The sequence below is a fragment of the Stegodyphus dumicola genome, chromosome 4, assembly GCF_044657685.1.
Source record: "Stegodyphus dumicola isolate Sdum_Otavi_A_Nest chromosome 4, ASM4465768v1".
Taxonomy (NCBI): domain Eukaryota; kingdom Metazoa; phylum Arthropoda; class Arachnida; order Araneae; family Eresidae; genus Stegodyphus; species Stegodyphus dumicola.
Window position 1 is genome coordinate 210,744,689 of NC_140771.1, and position 13,736 is coordinate 210,758,424.

Here is a 13,736-nt window from a genome sequence, read left to right on the forward strand (position 1 = left end):
TTTTTTTCCTTTATTTTATTCAGATGTTTCAAAAAGTTACAAAAAAATTTAGTGCATTTTAAGAGAACTTTGGCCATTCTGTGAGGAAATTCGAAAATGTCCTATCATCGATAAAAGTACAGAAAAGGATTCCCGCAACTTAGAGGAAAATTACAGGTTATTTACGAAAGATAATAATAGTTTAACTATTGATTTATAATGTTTTTTACTTATAAATTAATTTTATACTTTTTCTTTACTGTAACTACTTCTGGATATTTAAGTGCTCCTGAACGGTTAATTTTAAACAAGAAATTTCCCAACTTCACCTACCGGAATTGGTTAATAATTTACAAGTGGAACTTGTAATAAAAGTTACATTTTAATTTATTACAGATGCATGTCATTTTTTTTTACGTTATTTAAATAATAAATAAGTCTAAAATGGAAAAATACATTTGTAAGGTCCATTTATATTAATTAACCAGTTATTTTATGTTTGCATCTTTACTGTCACTTCTCCCTTCCGTTTTCCCGCCAGAATGTAAATTAGTTCGTGTATAATTAATCATATTTGTATCAACGAAATAAGACAGATATCTAATTTTTTAATAAAAAGGGGGGCAAAGAAGACCTAGATTTTTACATATTAATTCTCGGTGACAGATGGGTATAGTTGTCAAAGGAGCTAGTTCTCAAGCCGAAAGCCAGGGTTTGAGAGACGGACTTTTGGGGGTGAATTATGGATGCTTCCGAAAGTCCTCTTAAAAGCCCAGTAGCAAATGAACAGAGGTTCATTTGCTACTGGGAACCACCGAATTCGATCAGCGAATATTCTCGATCCAAAATAAGAGGCATCAGTGCAAAACTGCTTTATAAACCACAAGTGTTCAAGGATTTGGATTTGGATTTCAGTTATTCATGGCAAAGAATATTTGGGTTATCTGCTTTACAGGAGATAGGCTTCCTAGGGAAAGGTTGCTCCGTTGATGCTAAGAAAGCGCCAAACTTAGCAGTGTAGTTTTTATCGTCCAGACGACAATTACCGCTAATCCCATCCCCATCCTACTAAGCTTGAGATCTCCTCGTACAGCAGTCATTTAAGAAACAGAAGCAAAACAGCATATTAAAAATAAATCATATAATATACGTCTTTCGAATATGGCACAGCGTAAACGATCGGGGAAACGATACAGGAAAGGTATTCACATGAAAATTAATGAAAATTCACGGTAATTTAATACATATTTCAAGTTTCTGGCATGGTACCGTCATGCATATTCTAAATTTCCAGATGTCAATACACGCCTGTTTCAAGATATCGTAAAAAATCTAACAACGAAAAGAAAATTCTAAGCTTAAAAATTGCCTCATTCGCAAATCTGATAACCATGCAAAATGCCCAACTGTGATCTAGCTTTATACAGTTTCCAAGATCCCTAAATTCTATTAAATCAGATGCCAGCCTATCGGGTTTAATACACAAAACCACCAGAACCTCCTCGTATTCGGATTTACCCTTCAACCTGCTAATCATCTTAATACAAGAAAGAAGAGAAGGCATTATTTCTTGAGCACACAACTCCAACTGCATGTAACCAGTTAAGAAACTAGATACCGTTAGGAGAGAAGTGTGAGTGGGAGAAGATCCGTGCAAAAGTGTTCGTTGAGCAGATAAGGACAGACGAGGATCAGTCCTTGAAAGGCCGATTGGAGACAGACTTAACATGACGAAGAAGCGACCTTCCCTGTTCGAAAAGCAGCTGAACCATGAATATGAGGTCACCGGAGGTCAAAATAGTGAATCACTAAAGTGACAATTCGACAAAAGCGACAACTTTTGTTATTTATAGTTCTCAGAGAGGAAAATCCTCACGCATTCCTAGATTTGAAGTTCGAATGCTTATTTTTGTTTCTATGATATTGATTTAAAGCGAAAATAGATTCTTATAAAGCACGAAACGAAACGAAAACAAATAACATTTGTTTCTCAATACGAATTTAATTGACTAGGCAGATTACATAAAAATTCAAGTTTACAGGGGAAAAAAGTCAAAGCATAAATCGCATGTTACAGTTCTTGCGCTATCTAACAACTCACAGAATTGTGGCAATCCTGCATCAAGCTACAAATGCACTTCTTCCAACTGCGTCTACACGCAGGTTTCGTTCTGCTGCATCCTCACAATATTTCAAATTTTATTCATTATTATATATGCCAAACAATATATATAATATATTCTCGTGAATTTTCTTTTGGGAGAAATTTTCAGAAAATAAATTGGCTATATTTATTACACGAAGCTGTAAATTCTCGCAAAATTTCAAACTTTTTCTGTAAATTAGTGTGTTGCATCTATACTGCTTTGAAGAACTATGCAATGGAGTTTCATTTATCCTGATTAGCAGGCACTGCAGCCTATTTCGATATTCGAAATATCTGTACGGCTGGGTTGCATGTGTAGTACAAAAATATATATCTACCGTAATGCAAGTGAGGGAGTTTTATTTTTTCTTTTATTGGATGTTTTAACTAAAATTTTATAGTTAAAAATAACAATTTACAGTTTACAAACTTAAAAAAAAAAAAAAAAAAAAAAAAAAAAATTACTCTTTAGACTGAAATGGGGAAAATAACTTACCCTACAGAAAGTAAACACGGCTACGTACATCATAAGTCTATCCCTGAGAGTAATTAATTGTTGTTGGCAGCACACTGTACAACAAAAAGAGATTTGTATGAAAATAAACTGCTATATTATCGTCACCATGTTTGTTTAATTTAATCTAACAATGAAGCAATTTTAATGGCTAAGCATTGATTCGTAGAATGCGCAAAGAAAACTACGCCTATATAACAGTCTGAAACTATTTCCCCATTAATTATTACCGGTTATTTAATCGCTTTTCACTAACACTGATGAGCTATTTTCTAAATAATGTGGGTTAGTTTCCTTGTCTCACATATCTACTCAAATTTGAAAGTTCTTGAATTAATCTGAAACCTCTTGTCTTAAGGTTTATCAGCGGCCGAACGTTTAGTCGCTGAACCCTCATAATTCGACCCCCATTCAATACCCGGGGAACGAGATGGCTACATGAGCGGTTTCTTAGTACTTCCCGAGTGTAACGCATATACTATGTACACTCCTTTAGAAATTCTTCCTCGAAGGCAGCCCTTTCTTTAGGCGGATCACAATCCTGCGCTTTACCATGATCAAACCGAACGAAATTACATTACTGCTTTTTTTCACACTATAGTTAAATCAACCTCAAAATACGTACGTCGAGATAACTAGAGATTCGTCGTATTTTTTTATATTAATTTTATTCTTTTATCCTTCTCTCTCTTTTATTAAAATGTTCAGTGGAATAAAAAAGAGCTCTTAAACTAATAAAAGATCTTTCCCACACGGGAATTTTATGCGTAAATGTAGTTACAAGTTTTTAAAATCATAATTTTATAATATATAGCTAATGGGATGTAATACCTGTTTCAAAGTGGTTAGGGGCAATAAACTGCTGTCATTGATTTAAATTTAAAATTTTATGTAAAGAGTAAATATTATGGAAGCACATGTGGCTGAAGTTAATGAAATCAAGATGAAAGAATTTGAAATTCGTAAAAAAATTGCATGATTGACTGCAGTAATTCTGCAAAGAGGTTCCTGCTTTCTTTCAAGTCGACTGAAATGTAACAGATTTTCACTGAATATGCAAATAAGTAGAAGCATATTTCCTCATTGTATTTTTGGTGAAATTTTGAGTAACTTTGAAAGGTGATACTGTAATATTTAGTTTCAATTTTGCTCCTATATATAATTTTTATCCGCTACATTTAGGATATGTGGAGAAAATAGCAATCTGGGGGTAACGAATCTTGAAAAATTCGATGTGGTCTTATCTATATAAATACAAATCTTCGTATGACTCATTTCATCACAATTCAACAACATAAGCACATGGGTAGAATGTTTTAATTCTTTACACGATGTTTCTCACGAGTTTCAAAGTAAGATTATCCTAACATTAAGACTGAATACTCAATACTAATAACATTTATTAGCAACCAATGAGGTTAAACACACTAAATTATATATAAGCTCAAATTTACTGCAAATCCTGTAACACAGCTCTATCAGTAATTATTCACAAAGTACCCCAGTTTACTCGAAGAATACCTATCTCCTCTTTCACACATCAATAAAACGTAATTTTAATCGTTCGACCTTAGACGCTCCAGAGCTCACTGAACTTTCTAATTTAAATCGTAGTCAACAGAACGCTAAAATATTCTCACTTAACCATGTTGCATTAGCAACAAACAGCACTGATACTTAATTTACATCCAAGATTAATTACCTTCTTTTTTTCGTTAATTTTCACTTTTTAAGGAGAGTGTACGTTTTTCAGAAATAACAGTGATAAAAAAGCAAGTATCACTAAAAGATTAATAACCATAAAGCCTTACAATCGTACGTATTTTATGAGAATTCTACGTTAATAGGGGAGATGGTGTATTTAATTATGGCAAAGCACACTAGGGCTAACTGCCTGAGGGGAGGGATGCCTTCGTGGAGGATTTTCTAAGGGAAACTGGCTCGTATACGCGTTGCACACGGGGAAAGCCAAGAAAACACCCGTGCATGCAGCCTGTTCGCGGGATTCGAAGCTCGGACTGAACTATCAGTGTTCAGACTTTACCGCTCGGCCGCTGGTGGCCCGTTAAAAAGGAAGAAAACGCGGTTTAGAGAAACGGTAAAGTTACCAGTTCTGATGACTGGATAAAAAGCGTAGCATTCATTACTAAAATTGCAGTTAGCACTTGAACTACTGACAACGTACAGCAGACATTTCTGGACATACAGCAGGTATTTAAGTATGTATACAAATTTTGCACTTTACTGTTTTTTTATTTAATTATAAAAGCACGTTGTTTATTTTACTAATTTATGATTTTGTATCCATTGAAGCCTCCCACCCATAGCGATGAAAGAATTTTCACAAAATTTCTTACTTTAAATTTCTTACTTACACACATCTAAGATCAATATTTAAAGAAACACAGTGTCGTACATAACATGTCACTGGCTGAAGGATGCAAGAAATAATAATGTGTCAGGTAAGACAGCATTTTGCATAAGTATGTTGGGGAAATAATAAGTATAATTTATTATGGGGTGAAATGCAATGCATACAATGTAACTCAGTCTGAGTTAGCTTTTGTAAATCAGAGTAATGCTAATTTGTTAATCATCATGGCTATGACAAAAGGATTATAAAATCTGGAAACGGAATTGTAGTACTGTAGTATTGTCGAGCTGTAATATATGACTACAGATGAATTCCTATGTATGTATACTGAAATCTAGAAACTGAATGAAATAGCAAATAAACTCCAAGATGGTAAATCGGGTGATTGTTCTCAATAACTATAGTAGTTATTTGGCCTACAATAAATGACATATGGCAGACACTAGCCACGATACACGAACTGATAGCATTATAATGCCACAATGGACGATTAGCAGCTTCAAGGGCAAATATCAGCTATTTCATATCACACACCTGGTGTATAAGAACTCAAATGTTCGTTAATTAATTGCAAAAGCGAAAAGTTTAACGTCATTTCTTCTAGCTGCAAGCAATGGCAATGGAAGATGAAAAGCTTCTAACCACCACTATTGTACTAGCTGATATCATAGAAGATGCACCTGGATCAGTGCAGATTTCAGTAGATATGATGAATCGAGATTTCCGCCTATGACTGACTGAACTGTCAATTATTGTTCTTTGAAAACAATGGGAATCTCCTGATAAAGAGTAAATAAAAATACGATACCCAAAACATCAAATATCACTGACCATCAAACCGCAATGAAAAAAAGACACGCATTGTTGATCATACGATCTTTAGTAGTGTCATAATACCAGAAAAAGGCTACTTCGGATGTATATTTCACATCGGCTTAAATATATGCCCAAAATTTGGTCTTCATAGGTTATATATAATGCATAAATTTATTATTCAAAATGCAGAATGTTATGCTTAAAAAATGCCTGTAAACTAGTTTATTAAATGTTACCTATCAATGATCTAGTGAGAGATGCTTCTTGCTTTCATCATGCACCTTAAAAATCTATAAATTCCAATTTGCTAGAAAACGAACAGACAATAGTTGCTATTATGTTTTCTTGCGGCCACTGTCTTTGCATAAAAACTATAATTCTGAGGAATGATTTATGGCATCTTTTAGCTAATAAGTTGAAAAGGATTTGAGGGAATTGCAGTTTATTATCTTCGGGGCATTTTCTCACAACGGATGTCAGCTTGGTTGTCCACAATAAAATATATCTGTTTACATATTTCTTTCCTTAATAAAATTTGAGATATCCAGATACTGGCATTCCTCTACATACTTGAACTACCTTCATTCGAATGCAATTCCCATTGCACTTCCTGTGGTTTGGGGAAAAAAAACCTGATTTTCCACCGATAATACTTCATATCGTTTTTGAGCTCCCAGTCGTGATACTGTCATATCTGTTGAAATTTCTTGGATGTTACATCATGTCTATCGCTTCAAGAGCTTATCAAATCATCTCTCTCTCTCTTTTTTAAATCTCTATGGTTTTTAAAAAAGAAAAAGAACGTGAAAAGTAGAAAAGAAAGGAAAAAATAATTAGTTTTACAAAACATAAAGCAATTATTTAACGTCAAGGTTCTAAAACTGTAAATTTTCCCGGGTGAAGTTATCGCAGATAATGGCTATTTCTTTCAGTGAAGCTTCTACAATACAACACGCACACATTTATCTACACATGTTAAATAAAACGTGTTATTCAAATTCCCTTAACAAAAAATATACGTTTTTAATAAGTCTTTAAATTTTCGAAACAAATATTTAGTCAGCTCTATGGTTCAACGCATTCGTTAAAATCAGAAATTTGAACAGTAGATAGAGCACACAGCAAATGAAAAGAAAAACTTTCCAACACTGAATGACTATCAAAATTCGGAAATAATGAATGAAATATTTAAAAAAGTATTATTAAAATATTTCTGTAAACTTTGCAATAAATTAGTTAAAGAAATTTACGATTATACTCAGTCATTCTCAAAAGAACATTTCAGATTAAAAATTAAAGGCTTAGCACCGCTGAAAACCAAATTTAACGATTAAAGTTTATGTAATTCAAGTATTAAAAATAATTACAATAAAAGCTTTATTCACCCACATATATCATTGACTTTCGAACATCAAACTTTATTTATTTAAAACAATTAGAGAGCATTAATCGTTGGAGAAAAGTACGATATTTTCCACACGAATTCCCATGAAATGCCACCTTTCTTTCGAAAGTCATTAAAATTAACCATTTCCCTTAAATGAAACATTTTCCAAATTAACAATTTTCCCTGAAATTTAAAGAAATTCAGTTTTTTTTCTTCCGATATTAAATTAATTTAAAAAGAGGCAGGTACAATTTTAAAATTAAATTCGGAAGGCTATGTCAGTTTTGGTAATAAATATTTTAAGTAATATACATTAAGAATAGAAACAGTTGCGCATTTTATAACATCACGGAGAACTAGAAGGTCCTGTTTTATATCACTTTTTTCCCCAGCTTGGATCTCATTGCATAGAATTTTTAAAGCATTGTACAGTGGGCGACATTAATGTGTGCGATATACTTTTGCAAAATCCTTCACGAAAGACACTCTACTTCCGGCAAGTAAGCCACGTATACAAAATGAATAAAACTAATGCAATAATAATCAATCATAAAGCAAATCAAATTACCAATTATACATCATCTTATAAAAAATAATATATATCATATTTTTTAATGTTAATGCAATTTTTGGGAAACTCAAGTCTTTTAATACATAATGAGACATACGATGGGAAGGAAGATACAGATTTTCAGAAAAATTTACTTCACCTGAAAATTACTACACAGCTAATTAATTACCTCCAGTTCGACTCTTTTTAATTCTTAATATTCAGGAATTGTTAGCAAGAACAGTATTGCTGTTCATAGCAGTACACTCTATATGACCGATACTCTAAATTTTATACACAATTTTTATTATATACTAGCAATGTAATAATATTAATTCATTTATTACTTAGTTACCTATGCTAATAATAAAAACATGAACAGCAATAAAAATGCGCGTTATATGTTAAACTAGCGATCGGCAACGTGGTGCCCGCGAAACAATTTTAATGCGCTCACTCTTCAAACGTGTAAATCCTTAATTTTAGGTATTTCGATAACAAGCACTCATAATGAATAATTTTTGTAAAATTTTATTTCATCTTCTCCATTTAATAACTGTACCAAATTTTTTTGATATAATACAATGGTGTGTACTTGCCTATTCGGCACTGGCCACTCCTAAGGTTAGGTGTGTTGACCATTTTATTGTGGAGGCACCAAAAACGCGGCGATCGTTGCCTCCTATGAAGCGACGGACATCTACAACCACGCCTTCGTCAGGATTCAAACCCAAGGCCTTTGGTACCGCAGTATGCTCCGCTAACCATTATACCGTCTGTGCGGCGATTATACGAAATGTAAAAATAAACGTTTCACAAAAAATGAATCTTTTCGACATCCAGATAACATTACGTGACTAGATGAATCAATTTCCGACTGCTAGAAATGTATGATTCCGCATACAGTGAACTTTATTTTTGTCCCAGTCATCTTAGATTCTCTGTCAACCCCGGCATGCTACGCTTTTACATCCGTAATCATCGTTCGTATATAAATTTGTCATTTCATGAATTTGTATTTCGACTTTGTACGCGCAGTACGAATTCTTCTTTTCAGATTAAAAGATAACGAAAAGAAAAGGATACAGAGAACATCCCTTTTGGAAATGTTTGGTATTAAAAAAAATAATTTCATTTCAGCTGATTGTTGTGTACCAACAAATTTCAGCCGCTAAAGAACAACAATTTGCAGTTTTCTTGCTTGACTACATTTAACGAACAACGTGTTAGAGCAAAATTTGTTTTCATAAAACGTTTTCGGAAAACAAACTGTTAGGACGCAATAATTTTTACAATCCACACAAATTAACTCTATTTTGATATAACAGTATATTTATTTTAATTTTTATCAATAATGTAGATTTATTTTTGTTATTGCTATAGACACCATACACAGCCCGCCGAATTCTTGCATTTCAATATGTTCTCTTAGTAAAAACAATTGCCGACCTCTGAATTAAACCACGAGGCACTAAATTTTATTACGAACAAGATGTTTCTAGCTAATGGGAAAATACTTTGGTTGGGATATAGCACTAAGCTGGAAAAAGAAATGCTTTTTTTTTTTTTTTTTTTTTTTAATCAATCATTGCAAAATTCAAATTCAGTAGTTTTAAAGAACTATCATCTTGGAAACGTTTAACTTGCAAAAAATTAATTTTAGAGAAATATAAATGTAATTTTAAAACATAAGGAAGGTGCTAAATAATTTTCCGCTAAAAATTAAATTTACATACTTTTCTAGTGATTTTTTTAATAATTAGAATTAAGAGAAACGAAGATATATTTTATGATGCTTACCAGGCCGCAGAGGCGTAGCTAGGGTTTTCGGCGCCCGGGGACGACTGAAGATTTTGTGCCCCTTTCTCTGTGCGAAGAATGGAAAACATTTCATTCTAAAATTTCGTAACATCAATTTTGCGCCCTCTGAATGCTGCGCCCGGGGACAGATGTCCCCCCTTGCCCCACCCTAGCTACGCTACCATGGAGGTAGGTCTTACTTCCTACCTCCCTGTACGCCACTGGCAGGCCAGCCACTTCCGAATTTTTAGATTATATTTTCCTTGAATCTTTATAGCATCTATACAATAAAGATAAATTCAAAGATTGTTTTTAAAGTTATACGCTTAAATGGCATTTTTAAAAAAGAACTTAAAAAAGTTTTTATTTTAAGGAAGGTGCTTTAATGCATTAATACGTCACAGCATACACAATGCACGCAAATATAATACATATCGCTAAAAATAAACAGAACAGCAAATCAAATCAGACAACTAATTTATTTAATTAGCGTATAATTGTCGGAGGACTGTTCCCTATTGCCATCTCGCGAAAAATGAGATCACGAAAACCTCTAACCTTATTTTCGCGGAAGAGAATTCTTTCTCTTTTTATCATTTCCATCCATCTACCGAGTGATCAGGGAAAACATGAGGTCGTGACTGTGAAGAAAAGGGAAGAAGGGTGAGAGTAAACGGGTAATTTAATTCCGTAATTGATTTTACACTAAACGGCACAGTTTATGCTAATTTTCAGGTTATCGAATGCAGTTCAGGACGATCATGCCCAACTCCGTCTAAATGCGTTCGGAAGGAGCGCTAATTTTGTTTAGGTTTATTAGCCGATGAAACAAAGTCCTTTACACATTTTCTTTTCCCTTTCTCTTTCCCTCTCCGGTTTTAGTGAGTTTTGAATTCCCATTCAGTTTGTCAAAAAAGAATCTATTATAATTTTTTTTTTCAAAATTTTATTTAGTATGAAGTATTTATTTTTTTATTTCAGGACAATTCATAGGCAAGAATTCTGGCAGCGTAAAATTCAGTACACTCATTCGTCGAAATTTTATTTAGCATGAAGTATTTATTTTACATTTCAGGACAATTTATTCCAAATTGGTTTAAATCACAGGCAAGAGTTTTGGCAAAGTAAAATCAGTACACTCATTCGTAAAATCTCTTTCGGCTCCTTTTACTGTAATCAAAAATAAGACTCTCTCCTTTTTTTGGGGGGGGGGGGTGGAAGGCTATACTATCGTTCTAAAATCTCGTAGGTTCTTATACAGAGATAATTTGAAAAACGAAACCCTAGAATGAGAAAAAAGAGTTTAATTATCATATTACGCAGAATGCCGCCAAGCCCGTATGGTGGTTAGTAACCCTAACTGCCGCAGCGACAGGCCCGGACTCCCGAAGAAGGCATAGTTGTAACTATCCATCCCTTCATACAAGGCAACGGTAACCACCTATTAGGTGCTTCCAATGACCACCACTTCCTCTCCTTGTAGTGGCGTTAGGTTAATGAATATTAAATAAGCGCACGGCCATTTAAAAAAAAAATATTACGTAGAAGAAGGGTTTTCAAGCAGGGGGTAAATTTCATATCTTCAAAAGGGAAGTGTGGACAGCCTTTTATTTTGCAGTTATTTGCTAAGTATTTAATTGTAAAAGAGTTTAAAAAAAAAAAAAAAACTTAGAGCAAATTCATTTTAATAAATTACAACAAATATGTGATGTACACGATAACACAACTCACTTTACGTAAGACTTTAAATATGCCCTAAACGTACTTTCTTTATATACATGCATTTGCAAAATTTCTCAGGAAATAGATAAGTTTTCACAAGAATTTTTTAAACAGTGATAAAACACCGTTTATCTCAATTAAATAAGGTGGAGACACTTCGGATATGTCAGAGAACTAACAAGCCCGATCGGAAATAAATGCTTATAACAATGTGTGCTGAAGATATATGTTATAACATTTATGCATTTCTATATTATTTAAAATACTCAGTTGCCTTGTTTACGCTTTTTCCAGGCTAAGTTGTGTGACATCACACTTTTATACATTTTCTTTAAAGGACCAATGTATATCGATATAGTGAAGCAGCTCTTATTAAGAAAACAACTGAAGCCTGAAGTCCATTTTCAACAATATGATGGCCAACAATAAAAGGCAATGAGAAATTTGCCATTTTGTTACAGGTCACATTTATACAAACCATTAAATCAGCAAGACAGAACAGGCTCTATGGCCTCGAAGTCACATGTAATATGATAGTAACTCATCAGATTTCTGAGTAATCTCAGATTGAAGAAGCCTTCCACGTAATCAATGCTGTAAGCACTAACAATCGTCGGCTGATCATAACAGGCATCGACAACTTGCCTGAAGGCTTTGCGTAACGTGCACAGTAATCATCTGTAAGTCCTTGGCGTTACAATGTATGTACGGGTATTGTGACTGTATAATCATCTGATAAGACTTACTCATTTTTCTAGTTCGACAAAAACTCACGTTTAATAATAATCTCTAGCATTTATCTTTTCATGGGCAACTGAAATTTAGTATATTGTAATAGAATTTTCTGTAAGTCCAATAATTTAGCAAAGTAGAAAAATCTGCTTTATTTTTTCAAATTCTAATAGAACGTTACCATTAGATCTTTTAATGGAACTCACCCTCTCTAGAGAACTGATGTAGATGGTCCCTATATTCAACAAGCATGATGGCATTTAATTATTTTTTGATTGGACAGAACTACTAATTCGTATCGTTCGACATTTAATATACTACAGGGGATACAAGAATATACGATATTTAATGTAAATAATTTAAGGTCAATTATAGGACAAAGTAATATAAGCGCATTAGCCACTCTCTCAATAGAAAACAAAATGGTCCTTAATTTAGATTTTTTTTAAGTGCTTGAGAAAATTGGAAAGTGAGAAGATTTCTGTTAAATCAAGGCTGCACTACGAGTGAATGGTGATACACGTAATCGACTGAAATATATATTTTTTTTAATATGTGAACCATTCTAAAATAGATAATAAATAAAATAATATTATTGTCAGATTATTTTCATGGCACAGTTGAAACTTTTATCAACCTTAGTAAACTGTAAAGAAAAAAAAAAAAATAATATATGCGCAGATATATTCTACACGGTTTTTTGCCCACAAATGCTTCTATATGGCATTTAATTATGAATATTCCAAAAACGGTTATAAGCCTTGAAGAAAAACATGAATTTCACCAATTTCTTATTTCTTACTTTTAATTTGCACACTTTATTCCCCAAACTCAGGTGCAAACAACAGTGTGCCATCGATCATTTTTAACCCCATATGATTTTTTATCTTTTAATGCATTTAAAATATACATCGAAAAACATATTGTGTACTTTGATCTTATTGAAGGTTTAGGTGTGTGTATTTAATTATGGCAAGGCACACTAGGGCTATCTGCCTAAGGGGAGGGTTGCCTTCGTGGAGGACTTTCTAAGGGAAACTGGCTCGTATACACGTTACACAAGGGGGAAACCACGAAAACACCCATGCAGCCAGCCCGTTCGCGGGATTCGAACCTCGGACCGAACTACCAGTGTTCAGCGACTTTACCGCTCGGCCGCTGGTGGGTTTATTGAAGGTTTAGCATATGTACTTGCAAGACGAGAACGTCACAATAATTTCGCATAGGGCACCGAATACTCTGGAACCGGCCCTGGTCATACTTATGATTACAATACTGAGCAATTTTCTTCAATTACTACACAATTTTCTCAGATTTCAATGAAATGTAATTCTTTAATTTTGCTAAATAAAGGATGTGTGGCAAAAATATTTTTAACAATGGAGAGATGTACGGTAGCAGAAAAATTTAGTAAGCATTAAATAATGGGGATGGCAGTATAAACAGAGAAATAATGCGAAGAAAAAATAATAAAAACATACCTTAGTAGTACACAAAAACCAGAAACAGCATAAATAGAAATGTGGGGAAGAAGTCATATACCAGTAACCTGTAATAAAACATATGTAATCGTTAAAAAAATTATACGAGCTATTTGATAGTCAAAATCAGTAGCAGAAGTACAGCTTTTTAGAATTTTTTACACATTACAGACATGATAAATAAATAGATAGTTTGGATTTAGGACAAAATAAATAAAAAGATAATTTGGATTTT

The 13,736-nt window shown here is 33.4% G+C and overlaps 1 protein-coding gene across 1 annotated transcript in view; it reads right to left on the reverse strand.

The window, feature by feature from the left end:
- Positions 1-13,736, reverse strand: part of LOC118184134 (dystroglycan 1-like) — a 232,169-nt gene that overhangs the window by 137,984 nt on the left and 80,449 nt on the right. The window contains exon 2 of the mRNA XM_035353784.2: positions 13,502-13,569. The gene's annotated coding sequence lies outside the window, so the exon portion shown is untranslated. The remainder of the gene's footprint in view (positions 1-13,501; positions 13,570-13,736) is intronic.